The following is a 21027-nucleotide window of genomic DNA, read 5'->3' on the forward strand; positions in this document are numbered from 1 at the left end:
AGAAACCTCCGGCAGAGCCAGGCTCAGGGAGGGGTGGAGCCATATGCTGCGACCGATTGGGGTGACAGAAGAAAGACAGGATAAAGACATGCTGTGGAAGAGAGACAAAGATTAATAACAGGTACGATTCAATGCAGAGAGGTCTATTAACACATAGTGAGTGAGAAAGGTGACAGGAAGGGAAAAACTCAATGCATCATGGGAATCCACCAGCAGCCTACATCTATTGCAGCATAACTAAGGGAGGATTCAGGGTCACCTGGTCCAGCCCTAACTATATGCTTTAGTAAAAAGGAAAGTTTTAAGCCTAATCTTAAAAGTAGAGATAGTCTGCCTCCTGTATCCAATTCTAAATATATGCTAAAGTTATATGATGAGGAGGAGGGGGTGTGGTCAAAGGCCAGAGGAGTGCAGTGCACATAAAGCTGGGTGTTTCAAGGAGAGTCCACAGCAGGAGGCTAGGTGATAATTAAGTTGACAGGCTTCCTCAAAGAGAATTTAAAAAAGCACAAAGACTATCTCAAAACTTTCAGAAATCTAATTTATGAAGACAGACTGGAATCATCGTCTCATGAGAAAAGCATGAGTTGCAGGAGGACACATTTTAAGGTTGGACAGACGTAATTATGATCCAGAACTCGCAAACACTCAATTGTCTGGCTGTGTGACTGGAACCGGTTGGTTGGGGAAGAGTCAAGTGATAAAATAAAATATGATAAAAGGGAGGCAAGCTTGCAATTTGGGGGCTCGAACTGTCAGCGTTGTGAGTCTTCATAATTGCATGTGTGTGGTGTTGGAGCTGTAAATCACTTCTGAATGCAGAGTTATTTAAAACCTGTGGAGATCTGGGATGGATACAGTTTTCTCACTGTATTGATCATGAGGCTTAAAGTCCTCTTTTTTCTGACAGCACAATGAAATTTTAAAAGAAGAGAATTTTTTCAGCTTTGTAATACTGTGTTTATTTAATTAAGATCTGCTGGTGCAGAGTTGGCCCAAGTTGTTCAGTTATCCAAATTTAAGACTAATCTTTGCTTGACAGCACATGAGTTTCTGCAGTTATTTCCACCCTGTTGGTTATTAAAATATTGCTGTGAGTTTGCAGAACTTGCTGGGTTAGCTTTGTTCATCCCACAATTTGATGTCCAAACAAATACATGCAAGTGCAAACCCTCTCTGTGAGGCGGGACCTTCTTCACGATCAAATTCTAAGGATTTTAAAAAACCTTCTGACCTAAAGCTGTTTGATAAATGTGATTTTTTTCAAGCTGTAACATAAAAAATGTTTCGTCACAAGTGTTAAAATTTTACTTATAGAATCACAGCTAGGAGATGGACCTGGCATCCAAATATAGGTGAAAAGAAGACCTTTAAGCTCCTTTAACCTGTCCCCAGCTTGTTTCTGTTACTCTACATCGCAGCCACTAAACTGCAGCAGTTTATTATCATACAACACTTCAACCCACCCTTTCGTATTGTGAGGGCCTGTACCTCAAAGATTAAAACTGGAGGAAATACTCATGCTATGACGTTAACAGCTCAGTAAACCAATAAAATTTGAGCTTAGATTTTTATATAATAGTTTAGGGTAAATGATAGTATTTCACGTTGAATTAATTTTCCCCAGAATTAGATCCAAGTGTGCAGGTAGTGCTTGTAATAAAAGTTTACATGTAATGAAATGTGCTATATATTAATAAAAAATGTCATAGCATTCCTGATCATGTGAGCAGCACTGATGGGCTTGGATCGGAGTATGCCTAATGTTTAGTTGATCTGGTTGATCTGTTACTCCAACTGGACTTGCTGCACTCTATTTCAGTCTCACCTGTACCTGAGGCAGCTCACCACATCACCACTGTCGTCTGCTTGGTTTTCCACCACAGACCACAAAAAAAAAAAAAAAAAAAAAAAATGTAAATGACATCTTCTCACCTACGTGTTCTGCACAACCGCCATCGTCCCCTTTACGAAACAGTATCTTTTTGACTGCTTGCATATGACGCATTTTGGGGACATCTGTGAATTATCTTTACAAACAGTAACCTGGGTTACATTCTCCCCAAGCAGGCACTGCACCAGTACTGAAACACCAACAACAACCATGACTGAAACCAAACTAGTAAATGGAAAGACAATGGCAAGACGTGACAAGTGAAACATGTCAGAGAAGCTGTAATTAGATTAGAATGGTTTTGGATTCCTCACAGCACCTGCTGTTGTTGTTACACCTTTCCTCTCTTACTCAGTCCTTCAGCAAATGAAACATCTTCAAAAAGAAAAAAAATCTTCCGCTGCTGTTCTTCGCCAAGCTGTTATCAACAGAAAAACTAAGTCAAACTTCTTCCAAACACAGTATTGGAGCAGCGGTGTTTCCTATCGTGGACTCTTGGTGGACGGTTTATCATTCTGAGACAGTAAACGGGCTCGTTTCCCATTTACGTCTGAGCTTTCTGAACCTTTTCATATCACACGTATTGAGCTGTTATTTTAATGTTGAACACAGCTTATCCTCTCCTTCTACAATGAGTGCTGCACATCTATCCCCTTATTCAAACTTGTATTGGGTTTTGGCTTGGGGACTTAATCCTTTCCCCGGCTCGCTCACTGGCAAAGCCACACGAAATCAACTCATCAATAACACGTTGTTTACTGAATGCAGATGACTTTGCTCAGGAATCCCCTTAGCACAGCACACAGGCATGAGTGTAAATCATCTGAGCATGTTTAAATACTTGAGCTGCCATTTAAGCAATTGCAGCAGACATAGATTTCACATTGCAATTGTTTCCAAATCACTTGGGCTTGGCCCCGATGAAAGATGCCAACAAAGAGCCAGGGTGCTTTGCCCCTTTGTCTCAACTTTCAGGTATTACTTCAGCTGCACACACAGAAAACAGCATCTCATATATTCTCCTTCACACTCTATATTCTGCAGTGCTGGACTGCAGGACCACAGATACATAACAATGAGGAGCTTTAGGCCCATAACTTCATCATGTCACACTAAGCCAGAGTTTCCTCATCTTCTTTTTAAGGCGCACAATACCAGCATCTAAGCGCACTGCAAGTTTCTAAGCCACGGTGGGAGTGCAACAAAGAGCTTGTGAATTACTACAGACGGATAGTTAGCTGTGTCCAAAACGGTGACATTCTTTAATGTATGTCACTATACTGACAGTAGCTAAGGCTTTTGCAGGTTGTCGACCTAAAAGCGGGTCAGAAGTTGCTGTACTGATCAGCTGACACACCCTTCTATACATTTTTTTAAAGGTCACATGACCCGTACATAACATTAACCTAGCTATCAGTTTAAAAATGAATTGTCGCTTCAGTTACATTTGGCATCAGCTATGGTAACTAGCATCTCCAGCTGCAGCTCATGTTTGCTCGAGTATTCACAGACATAGCATGCTACAGAAAAAAAAGGGAAAAACAATCATCAATTGCCATTTAGTCCAAAAACAACAAAGAGAGAGCTTTCAAAAGTTCAACGCTTGGGACAGCAGTAGGGCGGTAAAAACACAGAACTTCTGCAGGGGTTGGTGATGGTGTGAGGTGAATTAAACAACAGGCTTCCCCGTGATAGAACGTGGTTTTTGGATGCAGTTCATGTTCAGTCAGTGTTTTTTTTTTAATTTCCCTTTTTGCATCACTTTTAATCCCCGTTTATGTTTAGAAAACAAACTGCTTACTTATGTTATGGAAATTAAGGTTATTTAGGTTCAAATAATCCTAGAAACAAACATCTCCAAAGCAGCAACCTCAGGGACTGACAAATGAATGCGGTGCTTCCAAAAACTGCAGTTCCTCTAATGTCCACTTGGAGCAGTGTCCGGTGTGCTGACACAGGCTAGGCTTCACCTCAGCTAACTGGAGTCCCAACCGGGACCTCTGGACTGTATTTGGGCAACTGGAGCATTTTGGACAATTGTAATGTGATTATCTGGCCCTGCAACTAATGAATAGTGGCTACATCCATGTTTTACATCAATGGTTAACATGACTTACTTAACACCATTTACCTAAAAACCTCTTAAAAAATAAATATATAAAAATACAAAATTCTTTTAAAAGTACATTCAGTGAAGAGGGTGCCGAGTAACACCACAAATAAAAGACATTTAACATTACTGTTTGTATCTCCACTTAGTTATAGTGGTAGTTATAAAAAGAGATTTTTTTAAACAGGTTCAATAGTATCAGAGTTTGATTGTTTGAGGTTATTATTCACTCACTCTCTCTAAATTTACAGCTTTTACTTGAGAAAAGAAAAAATGTGAAGTTTTGATTGAGTTGTTCGGATTTCACTCTGGCCTGATGATGAGTAAAAAAGACTTTGAACATTTCTAAAGTGACTCTTAGCCCTAAGAAAATTAGACTGGTAGCTTAGGCCTTATAATGGGGTTCTTACTGACTGAATTTGAGGATTTTCTTTCACATGTAAAAATAAGAAAAATCCCTTGTTGGTGCAAGTTGCTGGCAGGATGGAGCCTAAAGGGAAATCGCCATGTTTTTGGAAAAACTAAAAAAATCCTAAATTTTGCTTTTATTAAGCCCAATGTCCCTGAAAAGATGACGATTTGAACATTAGTCAATATAAACCTGCAAGACACAATGTCTGCTTTTAATGAGGAGTACTTCCTTGTTTGTGAAACGTTCGAGGTCAGCAGGGTTTATTCTTCTCGTGCTGTAAATGTGATTTGATTATTTGCATTCACACCAGTGAACACCGCAGAGAGATTTGCAGCCACGCTTGATGAGGACCCGGGGAGTCTCGGAGATTTTCTTACTGATCGATCTGACAAACAGATCAGATCACCAGCGTGTTTTTTTCCCCCTCTTCAAATGATGATTTTGAATAGCCTTGGCTGAGTGGTGAAATGTAGGCAGCTGAGTAAATCTAAAATCTGGATACATCTGGACATCCGCGATTCGTCCGCGGATAACTTGTTAAAAGAAATCAGATGTTTGTCTAACTCCTGCACAAAAACAAAGTGCTGAAATCCAGCTTGGCCAGAAGCATCTGTGCAGCATGAGCGGGGCTGCTTTTAGTCCTCGTGCCCAGTTGTTTGGACTCTTTCTTAATCTCTCACTGCTCACTCTGCAGCGCTGTGACTCTCGCTGGCACTCAAAGAAGATTAAATGAAAAGCAAATTTAAACTAGTTGTTTTTGGGAGGCTTTACACTTAATTGACTGATGGCTACTGCTGTTTACGCGTTCCTGCTGCTTCCCACTAATCCAAAACCCGCTCACTGGCACATCCAAAAATCCAACCAAGGTATCTATGTCAGCTCTCTTAATCACTCTGGGCTTGTTTTAATCTAATCTTTTCCTCTTAAGCACGTCTTATTTACTTGTTTTCTGCTCTTCACTTTCCGTGCAGAAGGTGATCGCGGCTCAGCTGTGCATCCTCCTGTGCTCCAGTTTCTCGTGGAAAGCTGCAGTAATTGTTTAAGAGCACTCCTTTATCCTCAGTGTGTAAACATGCAGTGTGATGGCAACAATCAAACCAGCTGTAGAGCTCTGTATAAAGGCTACAATTGCTCTATCATACGGCAGTTCAATACACAATTATTTTCCATCGCTGCACTAAGGTGCATGGTCCCTCCCTGTCGACGGAGCAGCATTGATTCACTGAAATAGATTCATGCTGACTGTGTTCGCATTCTAAATATGCTCCTTGCTAGTGAGAGTGTCCTTGTAGCTGTTGTAAAGTTTGCTATCTGAGCTATTACAGCTCTTGATAATTGAGGTACTGTAAATTAAGACTCCAGTGTATTAAATCTGTACATGAAAGCGTTTGATTTTAACCAGCTTTTTACCTCTAAGTGAGACAAAATCAGATACAGATATATTCTCAAACCAAACCAAGAAGACTAAGAGCCTAACTGTCAGTGCTGTAATGAAAAAAAGTTTGAAATTAATTATTCAAAAAAGCAACTGTGAAAAGAAAGCAAAAAAAAAAAAAAAAGGAGGTGCAAGCAGAAGCTGAATTTTCCTTATTATTTTGTAATTCAAGCTAGGCCGACTGAAAGATTTTTAGACAATATACAGTAGATATTAATATCTGTGACTTTAAAAAAACAAAAAACATCAGAGCCAAAATACCAAATGCTACAATTAAACTAGAACATAAAACATCTAAAACCACAATATTGGCAGAGACCCTTTTCACTATTTTATTTAATAATTAATTTTTTAATATGAGTGAGATCAAAGATAGATACACACTATATCACATCTCAACCACCCTCTGATAAATCAGTATTTTGTCCTAATTATGGAGAAAACAGAGGGTACAGATTGATTCCTCATTTTATTTTATTTTGATGGAATTTTTTTATGCTTCACATATAATTTCTGCAAACGTGCTAACATGGCTGACCCTAATGATGCTCACACAAACATCAACACAGTCCACCACTAGAGAATTAGCAATTAACGCTTTGCTTTGGAATTTGACCAGAAATGTTCAATTTTGAGTTTTACCTGTGCATTCGCAGGAATGCAGACATTGCTGAAGACACAGTTTGATTTTGATTTTGGCAATGAAAGGAGTCATACAAAAACAATGTTATGACACTACTACTTCTTTCAGCTGCACTCTTGATGGGTCCTCACAATGGATCATCTGCCTCCATCTTGCCCCGTCTCTACCTGTGTCACATCAACCCTCCTTCACTATATCCACAAACCTCTTTTTCTCCTGCCTGGCAGAAGTTCTCACTTCTAATCCTGTCCATCCTGCTCACTCCCATTGAAAACCATAATATTTTCAGCTCTGCCACCTCTGGCTCAGCCTCCTGTCTTTTCGTCAGCACCACGGTCTCCAAACCATGCATCACAGTCGGTCTCACTACCATCTCGTAAACCTTCCTTTCACTCTTGCTGTCCCAAATCACCCTGACACTCATCCCCACCCACTCCACCCCTACTGCATTTCCTTTACCTCTGTTGTGCACTGCCCGTTGATAAAGTAACAACACAAAAATACTCGAATCAGTCTTGAATAAACCAACGATGTGCACAGTTGTAAAAGTACTACAACGTGACCTCAGCAGCCCCAGGAGCTGCAGCAAGGCTTCACAGACATAGACTATATAGAAAAAGCTTCCCCATCATATTGTCCATTCATTTCTGGACTAACCTTAAAATTTTGGCAACTAAAACTCCAATTTATTAGCAGCATTGTCAGTCACATGTAGTATGAAATCATCTGATGTAGGACCTGCAAGTCTAAAAGTACAAAGTATACCTGTGAAAAAGAAATTAAATCTACTCTGTCCAGTACAAACAAATGGTTTTTGAATAAAGTGGGTCTGGTCCATTCAGCTTTAAGGCGGCATGAACCAACCGCATGTGACAGAGTATCTGCCCTCGGCGTGCCTGTGTGCGATAACATCTTCAGGACAGATATCTCAAGTAAATATTTATTTCAGATGCAGTGTAATCTCACTCTGACCACTTGGCCATGTCCACCTCGGCCATCATAACTCACTGAGTCTTATCTGCTGAGGCTGGTCTGGGCAGAATCTCTTTCTAATGATGAGTTGTTGTTGGTTTTTTAGGCTGAAAGAGTGAAGAAAGAAATGAAGAAGAGGTGAGCAGGCAGGAAAGAAAATGGAAAACAAGTGAGAAAGATTACCCCTGTGACATGACTGCACTCTCAGCCTGATTCATCCAAATCTGCCAAATTTTGATGTTAATGAGGCACACAATCCCATGGCAATAGATACCACAACAGCGCTATTGCAGCTCTCCGTTAAGCAGTGCTTATGAATGTAAAACACTTCAGGCTCCATGTAAGCAAACCAAACAAATTTCTGTTGAACAGCTTTTGTATGTTGATGTTCTCGACCGTCCAATCAGGCCACGCGAGGCGTTCAAACATGCTGACGCAGGACTAACGCTGTCAGGTACGAGAATGATTACGTTTGATTAGGAATGGAAAAAAGCAAAGAACAAAACAAAAACTTAAATTTAACAAGAAAACAAGCTTCCTCCTTGTTTTACATGTAAAAAATAAGCATTTAAAGACATCATGCAAGAGTGTCTTTACATAGGATATTTAAGGAAAATGTTTCATTTCTTCGAAAAAAGAGAAAAAAAAAAGAAATGACTTTATATGATTAAGTCATTAGTGCCGACTGTACATTCCTCAAAATAAGGAATTCCACATTTTTAAGGAAGTCATAAGGCCTGATAACATGACATCCACCATAATAATCAAATTATAAAGACTCATTAGTGCATACTTACGTCTGTCTTAAACAACTTAAAGCTCATCTCGGGTTATTTAGAAAATCTGCCTGAAAATCATTACACAACAACAATCTCCCATTTTGGCCACAGTTTTGTTTCATATCATTGTGATAAACATTCAAAGGTTCATTCCGTATAAAATCAACAAAATCTAAAAAGAGTTCCCACCTGACATCCCCCAGAATCAGCTGATTTTTATTTTTTGAGGGGGAACAATAACTTCAGTTTATTTAGATGAAGCCAAATGCAATTTCTCTTCAGTTACAGGCCCTGCGGGCATTTCTGATCTGCCATGCCTTCATAAGTACAGGGGATATGTACATGAAACTTTGAGTGCTGACAGACACATTAAAGCTCCTTTAAAAAAAAAAAAACTGAAGCCAAATCAATTTTACACCCACTCCAACTGTCGCAATTTAGAGCCAAAATACGGTTTTTGTTCAGTGGTTTATCTCTAACCAACGTTGAGCTTCAGTATCATGAGATATATCATGGTTTAAATAAACTGCACTAGCTTAACGTCTGTGACGCTGAGGAACTGAAACAAGCATTGACACAGCGGAAGTTTGATCTGTTTTCTTAGATTTTGCTGGAGAAAACTTCAAAAAAATGCATTTTGGGTACATTTTCAAGGGCGATATCAGCAAAAAGCGTCAGGGACGGCTTCTCAAAATAAGCAATAGAATATGAAAGGTGTCATTTTTAATTAGCATTTGGATACCAACTCATCAAATCACTGTAATAAGCAGAAATCAGTATCAGAAATGCTGGAATAAAGTTAAAAAGTGCAAAATTTCAGTCTGCTCCTTGTACTTCAAGAGCCTGTAACTAAGAAAATATTCAAAATATGAAGGTACAATTTTCATTAAATATTCTGAGGAGAGTTAGGTGGGGCCTGACTTTTCATGCCCCATAATTTAAAAAATGCAAATTAATAAAGTCCAGTCATTGCAGTTGCTGCTTTAACAAGGTGCTGTTGATGTTTGCCAGACGGCTGGAGAGGAAAGTTTGTTTTCCTGTGCCGTCGCTCTGTCTAATATTTGGTCAAATGTGGGCACAAGGTTGTCAGAGCCGGCAGGACTCGCCTCCACTGAACATTTACAAGAAACAATGAATAACAGGATACTTGAAACACTTCTTTTGTCGCATAAAACTTAAGACTCAATGGAACCAACCATGTGGTAACGTGCCTACACAGCAGTGAGGCAGCTCACATATTATTACAAGGTTTCTCATCTAGGCTCTGAGCCTATCGCTCCCTGCAAACACAACACACACAGAGAAATAGGGGAGTGTTGAGTAAAAATCCTCCCAGAGCCTACATTAGTCTCATCGCCCCAGCATCTCTAAAGTGGCACTGACATATCAGAGGGATAGCTGGGAAACACTGCAGCTTAAACAGTTCAACAAATCTGAGGGTTTCTTTGGTGTATGGCATGAGGGGCCCAAAAGTGGGCACAAAAACCTTCATGCGCCTAGTCGTGGTCATCTTGACTGTTTTGGATGGCCATGTTTTATGCTTTTCCAGGTAAAAAACAATGTGTGACTTTGTGCTACTCATCATATGAACATAAATCATATCAATATGCATATGAGAAAAAAATAGGTTTAGGTAATAGCCAATAAAACACAATTTACTGGCTTGATATGAGCAGTGAAGCACTTGTTTTAGATATAATAAGCTAAAACCAAGCAAACATGTTTGGATCAGATTTTCTACATGGGGTTTTGTTTCAGTCATGAAAGCTTTTAACAATAAATGCACATATAGCATGCTGCCAAACCTATGAGGTTGGAAAAGCTCTGGAGAGAATGTAAAGAGGGAAACGATTCAGAATTAGGACTTATATTTTTCTAAAAAGATGCCTCCATTCAGGTGCTGTGATTTCTCTACATACGGTAGGATGGTATTAGGACTGGGAGGAACTTGAAGAATAAAAACAGAACAATCGGTGCTGCAATTCATGACTATTGAACGAGAGACCACAACAATTCATACAGAGGACATAACATAACTTCCCTGATGCAGTTCCTCGGAGAGTCCAGTAAAACCTGAAGGATTTATCCATTTATATAAAGTCCTTTCACGGAAATGAGTCAAAGAAAGCCCGTCTCTGGCTCAACAAAGAGTTAAGCATTTTATATTCTACTGTGAAGCTAAACTGTTCTTGAAATTCAGCTGGCAGCCAGCCTCACTAGTCATCCGTCAATTTGATGTGTGCTTCAAGAATCTGGCCCAAACAGCCAAACTGTGAGCCAGCAATCCAAACAAACAGTGTGAGAAACCAAGAAGCATCCCCGGCAAGTTAAATTTACACCAGCGCTGTGGCCCGGTCGTGTGCGGTGGTATCCATCAACTCACTTTTCTGCTTCTTTGATCCTTTACTGTTGAAGGAGAAATGAAACCAATCTCTGTGTAAAGGCAGGTTTGCACTACTTTATCTTAAAAAACATTTGATTGGAGTCAAATCCCACCTTAAATGTTCAGCACTATTGGCAGCTGCTGCTAATTTAGTTTTCAAAGGATGGCTTAAAGGACATTTTGGATAGAAATGCTTCTCTTTCTGTGAAACGACTCACCTTATGACAAGTGTTGTGAAAGGAAACAGATTTCAACAACAATTTTAGATGAAGCTTTACATGTACAATTATTTTATTCAGAATTTCCAAATTAACACGTGTAAAATTAAATTTAAAAACAGGATGTAAATGTTTTTCATCTGTTAGATAAATTTGAAACAGTCACTTAGTCCTCTGCATGTTTAAAATAATGCATCATCTCTCTCGAGCCTTACATGCTATAAATGTGAAACTGTAAACCCACAACTTTTTTGAATAATATTATATAAGAAAACTGCTGCGGATGATTTGTTTTTAACCAAAGCTGAAATTATTTCTTTATAAAGACTTTCTCTACAACATACCCGAACAATGCAGTTTAGCTGCCCAGCACTTTTAATTAATGAGAAATTTACTCTGTTAATGTCAGGCACATTAATGCATAATAATATAAAGCTTGTTAATGTTTTGTAATCAGCAGCCTAGATTTGCTTCTGCCACAATCATACTCAACAAATCAGAAAATGATAACCCCCCCCCCCCAAGGCTCTTACACCCTAAACTTATCCCAGTCATACGTTCATGGCACTTCTTCACGTAGCTGGCTCTGCTGAAGAGGAGCGAGCGTGACCATAGTAACATAGCTGATCATTTCAGATGCTACTTTCCAAACAGCTCAACAGATCTCAGCAATGAAAAACTGAATCTGTCAGCTGACTAAAGCTCAAGTTTCTCTATTTCCTGTGTGTCAACTTCACATCTTTCACTATTTCACACAGAAAGATGAAAGAAAGAGAAGAAAGCAGAGGATGAGAGATCATTTGCAAAAATAAGGAGTGCTCAGCTAAGGGACATTTGATCAAGAAGCTAGTTTTGGCTCCTCCCTCGTTCCCACGGGGTCACTACAGCGGGTAGCTCCAAATGTTCGATTTGGTAGATTTTCTGACTTTCCTGGGATTCGTGTCTCCTCCCAGAATCAAACAGGCGAATGTGTAAAGCACTACATCTTGGAGTAACTCTACACAACCTTTGAGAGTTTACATATAGCATTTTAATATTCTAGTTACCGTTTTTGTTTCCTTAAAATCAGTTTACATGATGTATTGATGAAGTTATCTGGTAAGGAACTGTGTGGAGCAAACTCTGGTGTCAAAGGTCACCACAAGGTTAGATCAAGGGAAATCAATTTAACTCGTTAGTGTTTAGTTTCACTCACCACATTCTACCTTTTGTACTTTGTGTCGAGGGACTGCAAAGGAGCCATATTAGCTCATGCAACATCTGCTTTTATCTCGCTGAATTCAGTTGTCTAAATCCACAAAGAGCAGTAAATCTCAAAACAGCAGCACATCAGATGATAACAGCCTGTCCAGAAAGGAAAATCTAAAAGCATTAAAAATACAAATTATTAAACAAATTTTTTCTGCGCGATTCTTTACCCAACACTGGACCACCTCTCCAAATGTTGGGGTTCCCCCCACAAGCCAATTCCCACTTGAACCCCTGCTCAGGACCCACAGAGGAATCGTGTCTGCTACTTTTAAAAAAATGTAAATAACTTTATATACTTCTGTTTGCACAGCTTCTGTGCTGAACAATCACAATCGGTGGGACTTATGCAGCTCTGCCTATGCAGAGTGATAGAGAACCAGCTGTAGAACAAATCCCACTGCAAGGTATTTCACATAACCACTAAAAAGACCTGGAAACACAACTATGAAGCAAATGAAACACATTCTGGATGCTTATCAGATCATTAAAAAGCTTGCATGTGTGTCACATGATTTTGGGTGATGCTGATGTCTAATACTATATACCAAGGCCTCAATTTTTTCCATTTCTTACCTACAAAAAAAAGCAGCAGCTTTTTTGTCTGCCCCTCTCTGAGGGCCAGAATAAGCGTATTATTACTAGAAGAATGAAAGTCAGTTAATGAAAGCTGCAGTAGGGAATGAAGCTTCTTGGACCACCTGTTCAACATTTTCATATTCAGTGAAGAAAAGCTCAAGTTCCCACATGAGCTCCTTACCATCTGTTTCAAAAATATATCAAATTTTGATTTTCAACAACAGTGCATGCTTTGCTAAGCACAGACACCTCAGAGCTTATCTTAACGTCTGCTTTTACGATTTGTGAAATTTCTGTGAAACTGTATTCGCTGCTTAATAGAAGTAAAATGACTTAAAAGTGAATTCAGGTGATCTAAAACAATTCAAGCAACAGGTTTGGGGGGGGAAAGTCAGGCTTGCACATCTCCAATGGGATTATAGACGCAGAAGTGTGACTGAAGTACTGATCAATCAATAAACTGCATCTGACTGAAATCAATTACAGCGAAAACCATTAGTGTTATCAGAAGACAGAAACACAAGTTTGATGTGGATGTTAAAGGAGTTCTCAGCAGCTTATCAGAAATAATGCCAACAAAGAGGCAGCTAATCAGGAGATAAAGACAAAGAGATACTGTAGCAGAGGTGGGACCAAGTCATTGTTTTGCAAGTCTCAAGTAAGTCTCAAGTCTTTATCCTCAAGTCTAAAGTCAAGTCTCAAGTAATGTCAGGCAAGTCAGAGTCGAGTCTCAAGTCACTGGTGTAAAAGTCCGAGTCAAGTCACAAGTCTGAAACTTTGAATTTCAAGTCCTTTCGAGTCTTTAAAAAAAAAAAACAACGAAAAAATAATGTTGCAGTTATATGCTAAATGTAAATATTAGACCATGTAATTTTAAAATCTGTGTTTTTCTCAACACATGACAAAATAGTGAACTTAGAAAATATACACAAATTGTGAAATTGCACCTCTTTAAAATGCAGCTCAATTAAACCTAGCTCCAAGAATAATTTTCACCGACAGTTCTGAGATAAGCTGCATGTTATTCTTGGATGCGGTTGTAGGACCGGCTTTGAAATCGCATGACAAAAATATCATACACATTAAAAAAAACTGTATCACCAACGTAGCCTGTACAACATTTGCTAGTTAGATGAAGTCAGCTATCTCATTGTAGCATATTTATATGCATATTTATAATCATACGGTTCTTGGAGTGAGTGCATACACTCATGAAGTTTAGTAACTTCAGGTCACTGCAACAAGCCCAGGTACAGTTTACCGACGGATGGGTACAGGACCATGAAATGCACCGTGTAGAACGAAAGACCATCGTACGTATCATAAGTTTACCAGTCTCACAAATCGTCTTCATAAATACACATTCGTTAACCGTTTATTAATATAACCTTTGAGCTCAACGGTAATTAATTAGCAGTGGAAATAATTTCTGGTAGCATCACAGAAATGTAGCAGTGACAATAATATTGTATGCTGTAATCGTACTGGGCAATTAGTGATACAAAAACCCTGTTTTATCCTGTGAATAAAAGTATATGTTTTTGTCAATGTACCATAATAACAGAAGCGAAACGCAATATTGTGTCAGGACAATTCACTATTTATGCACAATAAACAAAGGAGCATAGCGCGACCATTTCTGTTCAGCGCCAGACTTGCTTGTAACCTATATCACCAATTATGTTATGAAAATGACGTATTAACTACAACAGCAGACTGACCTTCGTGTAAATGCTTGGAGCAGACTAACCTGTGAGCTGGAGTGTTCTGGGACGTTATATTTGATCTTTGAATGGCTGCAATCCAGGCCATCCGTCACCTCTTTGTTACTTCGGAAACATGGCTCGAACAATTTCTCTTCAACGACGTAATCCGATAACAACCGATCTCTTTACCCGTCGGCTTCCCGTGGCTGTCATGCGACCGGCTATTGCAGTTAATAATACAACAGCTTCTTGACATTTTTGTGTTTCTTTTTATCGCTGTATAACTGATTTTAATTGAAAGCCTGCGTGAGCTAGTACCGCTTGCCACGAGTTCCCAGAATCCTTTGCGGTTCTACCCGTGAATGACGTCACATTTTCAATCTCTATATAATATGCATGTTAAATTTTATATTTGGGGTAAAATATCAAGTCTTTTCAAGTAAACCGGTTCAAGTCCAATTCAAGTCCCAGGTCATTGGTGTAAAAGTCCAAGTCAAGTCACAAGTCTTAGAACATTTTTTCAAGTCAAGTCTAAAGTCATAAAATTAATGACTCGAGTCTGACTCGAGTCCAAGTCATGTGACTCGAGTCCACACCTCTGTACTGTAGGCCTTAACTAATACACCAAGTGCATACTTAATGAGCAGCAAAAAACTTTGCGACAACACTGAATTAACAACAGGTCTCATCATTTTGATTTGAAACATTTTTGCCTCAAAAACCTCCTTTTGATTGCTTTGGTTGCCTGCAGCCATAGTCACTCACAGTCTACATGTAATACAACGACTTACCTGCACACACTCACGCTTTTCTGGGCTTTAGTGAAACTGGAAACGTGCCAGACCTGGAAACAAAGCTTAAAACAAAGCTGTGCCTTACAGCTGCAACCTGCACTTTCCAAAACAATCAAAACAACCAGTGGTCCAGCGCTGTAAACCACACTACGACCAGCTTTTCCCTACGGACTACTTGCAACTACCAGCAATGACTTGCCAACCATTCACATTGTACACACTTTTCCTTAGCAAGCAACTGTTGCCTAAGGTTCACTGAACGGTCTTCTAGGCCTGTGTGAAAGGGGCTTTAGCAATCAATTTAACAGAGATTGCCTTCAGCAACTATTTGCCACTGGTTATGGATTACACATTTAACCCTCGTAACCAGTGGTTTCCAAACAGGGGTAGCCAACCAGCTGTTGGTTTATGGTTTCCAGCCAGTGGTTGGTAGGTGGTTTCCAACAAGTAGTTGCAAGACCAATGTCAACCATTCTCTAGGCTTATGGGCCTTAACGGTTATTAAATGGAATTGTAACTCGTGTATACTAATACTCAAGATTAGGTATGGGTACCGGTATCCGGTACCCATCATGGCTGCTGCTGCCATCATCATGGCAGCAGCCATTCTCCCCTGCGTGAGTAGCTTAATGTTGTTCGTGTGTAATTTACGTTGAGTATGCTCACCACATTATTACATTAATGCATGTAAGGTGAACTAGCAAACACCGTCGTAGTTACATGCGGCTGTCTTCTTGTTTGATGGCAGATACTCCCTTCACCCTGGCTAAAAAGGCTAAAATGACCAAAGAAAAAGTGGAAAACAGCTAAACATGAGAGGTTTTTGGACAAAATTTGTGTTCTCCATTCATTAAGCACTGGTTCGAGCACCGTTTAAGCACCGGCACCGTTTCAAAAGCACCGGTTTGGCACCGGTATCGGATAAAACCTAAATGATACCCACCCTACTCAAGATATGTCACAAAAACATCAACAAAAAACATTTCTTGAGGTCAAAATTACCTTTTTCCTTGACCTCTCTCTCAGTCAGAGCACTTTTGCCAAATTTGAAACACATTTCCACAAAAAGATCACAATCCAAAGAAGGATGTTAACTAGAGATCAGAAAGAGGAATATAGTTGGCCATTTAATTAAATTAAATTCTATTTAATATTATTTATATAGCAACAATTCACAACAGCAATTACCTCAAGGCAATTTATATTATAAGGTAAAGACCCTATAATAATACAGAGAAAAGCCCAGGAATTAGACAAACCCCTATGAGCAAGAACTTGGCAAGAGTGGAAAGGAAGTACTTAACAGGAAGGAACTAACAGAACTAGGCTCGAGGAAGGGCAACCATCTGCCTCCACCCGTTAGAGGTAATGAAAAAAAATATTTTAGAGCACAATTCAAATCTTATTTACACTGTTTCAAATTATTATCCACAAAAGAGTTTTGAAAAATGTATTGTTGTAAAGAACTGAAAATGGTAATTTGTTGAATTTGCAGCATTAGAAGAAAACAAAAGTTATTTCAGTTAAAAACATCCTAACAGGCCAAGTTACAGGTTAATATAAGACCCCTTCTTTCATTTAACATTCACAATTCTTGCATCCATTAAATTTGTGAGGTTTTGAACATTTTCTGCTTGAATTTCTTTGCACGATGTTAGAATATTTCTCCCACAGCTGCTGTTTTGATGTAAACTGCCTCTGAACCTCATCGATCTTTTGCTTGAGGATACTGCAAAGGTTCTCAATAGGGGTGAGGTGAGGAAAGGATGGGGGTCACATCATGAGTTTCTATCCTTTCATGCCCACAGCAGCCAATGCCACAGAGGTATTATTTGCAGCATGAGGTGGTGCATTATCATGCATAAAGATAATTTAGCTACGGAAGGCACAGTTCTTTTTGTACCATTGAAGAAAGTGTTCAGTCAGAAACACTACATACTTTGATGAGGTTATTTTCACACCCCTACAGGGGCCTAGCAGCTCTCTCCCCATGATTCAGTCCCAAAACATGACTCCGCCACCGCCTTGCTGATGCCGCAGCCTCGTTGGGACACGCTGGTCATCCACCAACTATCCACTACTCCATCCATCGGGACCATCCAGGGTTACACGGCACTCATCAGTAAACAAGACTGTTTGAAAATAATCTTCATGTATTTCTGGGCCCATTGCAGCTGTTTCTGCTTGTATTTTTTAGAGATGGCCAAATGTCAGGTTTATGCACAACTACACGATCCTACACCTTCAGTTTCATGGGACTCCAGAGGCACCAGCTACTTCAAATACCTGTTCGCTGCTTTGTAATGCCATTTTAGCAGCTGCTCTCTTAATCCGATGAAGTTGTCTGGCAGAAACCGTCCTCATTATGCCTTTACCTGCACAAACCCTTCTGTGCTCCGAATCAGCCACAAATTCATTCACGGTACGATGATTACGCTAAACTTTTTGTGAAATATCTAATGCTTTCATGCCTTGTCCAAGGCACTGCACTGCATCTGACACTTTTCTGCGACAGGGAGATCCTTTTTCTTTCTGATGTTGTTTGAAATATGTGGCATGCTAGGCTCCCTTTGATTGGGCTCACCTAGCAAACTAATTATGACATCACTAATTATGAATATATCAGTGATCCTAAGAGGCCTGAGACACAATACCGTCATTGAGTTTAACTGGAAAAAAAAACCTGAATATTTATGACGTTAAAATCTTATTTGCATAATAATTTGGAAAGCAGTGAGGTATTCGGTAACTGATGTCCCACGTGAATACTGAATCCTTCGTCATGGAGTCATGTTGTTGTATTTTTATCACCAAAATCTATCAGTTCATTGTTGACATCAAGTGAACTGATGTGAAGAAATTCCCTCAAGACGTGTGTGGTCATGAGGATATACGAGAGAACATCAGATAAAATTCCTGTGGCATAAGAATTTTATCAAACCTTAATATCAGGGTGAAGACTCCTTGCATTAAGGACCCAATGATCAAATTCTACATTGTTTAAACGTACAAAATTAAATTCACACAATTTCAACATTTTCATGCACCTAAAAATTAATTCAACGCAATTGTGCACATTATTAGCAAAAATGAATTCTTTAAAAAAATAATTACATAATGAAGTATGTAGTATGGAGACTGTAACAACACAAAGCATGATGATCTGGATGGGTAAAATTAAGGTAATTTCATAATTTTACTGATGTTTTTATTGCTGTTTACAACACCACAGTGAGTCACGTGACCGTTGTTTTCAGGCTGAAGTAATGCAGTCGAAAGTCACGACATCTATCTATGTAACCTCGCTGTAGATCAGAATCGATCACAAATAAATTCCTATGCAGGGTTTGGCTCAGAGCAGGACAATAGGAGCACACAGGAGCTGAAGGCTTGTGGTCTTTCTGTGTAGTGGAAAACTAGACAAAGTTCCACTTTTTTTTTTTTAAAAGGAGCCCGCTTTTTCCCCACATTTGGTATCTAAAACACATGATCTGTTTTCTCCTCACCGAGGCTAACTAACTAAATTAAGACTGCATCACGGGAACACCCTTAAGCCAATTTTCAATGACGCAAATACCTTGAATAATACACAAGTATCTGTAACTAATAAACAAGAATTTGTTACACATTTATTGAAAAAAACTGCAAATTATTTAATCATAAATGTACATGTTTTAAAATTTCCTACCTCCAAATTTGGTGTACGTGTGACAAACACAGAACTCACCGAGTTACATGTGCATCCTACTTATTCATCACAACATACATCCTGATGTACATCCTGATTATAAAAGAAACAAACAAAGGTAAGATGGCTTTTGGTTCAATGTCTAAACAGGAAAACCAAAAAGGGCCACTCCGCATTAACTACCTCTACCAATCAAGCATCGCATTAGTTTTCCTGTAGATATGCATGTAAGATGCCCGACCTAAAGTATGGTAATAAAAGAAATAAAACCAGACTTTGCATGGAAACACATCCAGCGTTCATGGAAGCCTGTCTGGTCCGTGAACACATTAGAAGAGGAGGAAGAGGAGTTAAAATTAGGTCGGGTACTTACCCAAATTTGACACAAAGTGATGGCGGGGGCTACAGGATCAGACACCTGAAAAAACAACAAACACCTCATAAATAAAAACAAGTTTGTCGCAAATAATAAATAATCATTTCAAGAAGAAAAGATCTGAAGAAATAAACTGAAATGGTCCAATTTTGAATCCATCCACATCGCCTTTCATGCAGCTGTTTACTTTTAAAAAGTTAGCATTAAAGTCTCTCTCTAACTCCTCAAGTTAAACGCTAACTTTTGACTGCAGGGGATAAATTCAAAAATGATAATTGTGACTGAAATTTCTATTTCTGGTGTTGTGAATGTCCTACATTCTGTTTAGATGCAGGTAAGGGTGGGGGTGGAATGATTTTTGTCTCCAGGGCCCAAAGATGTGTATTTCTCTTGCTGAGGAATGCTTTTGTTCTGATAAATTGACAGTGTCAGTTTCCCACATTGCCACAGTGTGGCATATACTATAGGGAGCAGTAGTGGGAACACAGATGCTACATACGATTGGCGTCAGTCAATGTGACAGTTCTTGTTTTTTCTTTCCTTTTGAAGGAGGGGAGGGGGGCTATTTTTCTAAATCTGAACTTCCAAGTCGAGGAAGCAGGAAGGAACAGGAATTAATACACCTACACTCCCCTTTTCCCTTCAGAATGGCAAAAATCTCTTTGTACTCGCATCATAATTACTGGTGGGCGCCAGTTTGGGAATCGTTATCCATGCCTCCTTCACACTTACTTTTTCTGTTTTTGCAAGTATTGTAGCGTGTTTTGAGAACAAGCAATTGACAACTAGGTCTTTTCTCAACCTCACTCCAGTTTCTGTACGCCGTCTTAATGTTAAGGAATGGGTATTGCTTGAAGTGGCGTTCCATGTTCTAGCATATGCTTCCTATTTTGAGATTTTTTTTTTTTTTTTTTTGCAGCCGGGCGTGGATGGAAAGTAACCAGCAGATGAGGTGCTGAGGACGTTTCTCCAGGGAAATAATGTTGATGAACAAGCTCTATTTTGGAGTCTTTCCATGCAGTCTGACAATCTGAGCCTATTCAAAATGCAAACAAAAGTACTCAGTAATTTTATCCCCCAAAATGTTTTACTTTTCACTTTTAATTAGGAGTTTTACTGCTGAGCACCTTGGTATATTTTATAAAAAACAACCCCCCCACCCCCACCCCATACACACATTATCATCAACTAAACTTGCATGCTTTATATTTATGAAAACCTTCCACCAGAAGGGAAAATAAACATGACAAACTGCAACTACTTCATAATAATATGTAATAATATATGTGAAATAATGGATGTCTGCTGCATGTTTTAGTTCATATTTATGAAACTTTCCACATTAAAAAGAAGCTCACATGGTAAAAAAAATTATTTAACCAACTTTGCGTCTAGCAATGTATAAGTATTACCATTAGACATCAAGCAAGAGTGAAATATTTGATGGGATGTTAAAGAAAAACAAAAAAACTAATGCTGTGAGTACAATTTCACGAATTCTCAACAAGGACATTAAAAAAAAATTCAAATGAAAAAATTCCTTTAAAAAACAAAAAAACAAATCAAAAACCTGCTGACTGATTTTGACAGATGTGAAAATATTCTACCAATCATCCAACCCCAGTCGCTAACAAAAAAGCAGACAATCAGTCATTTAAATATCAATCCACAAAATTGTGTATTACAAAGGTATTTTCCAATATTTCCTTCTAATTTATCTGCTGAAGTACTGACGCACGTGTGAGCTAGCCTTCTGTCACCGTGCCAGTGCAAAGAATTCATCTGTTGTT

At 39.0% G+C, this 21027-nt stretch overlaps 1 protein-coding gene across 1 annotated transcript in view; it reads right to left on the reverse strand.

Moving 5' to 3' along the window:
* Positions 1–21027, reverse strand: part of lpp (LIM domain containing preferred translocation partner in lipoma) — a 189574-nt gene that overhangs the window by 139932 nt on the left and 28615 nt on the right. Inside the window, exon 3 of the mRNA XM_085347083.1 lies at positions 19235–19279. The gene's annotated coding sequence lies outside the window, so the exon portion shown is untranslated. The remainder of the gene's footprint in view (positions 1–19234; positions 19280–21027) is intronic.

Source organism: Diplotaxodon limnothrissa, linkage group LG23 (assembly GCF_057381915.1).
Source record: "Diplotaxodon limnothrissa isolate DT_005_m linkage group LG23, D_limnothrissa_male_GT1.1, whole genome shotgun sequence".
NCBI classification, from domain to species: domain Eukaryota; kingdom Metazoa; phylum Chordata; class Actinopteri; order Cichliformes; family Cichlidae; genus Diplotaxodon; species Diplotaxodon limnothrissa.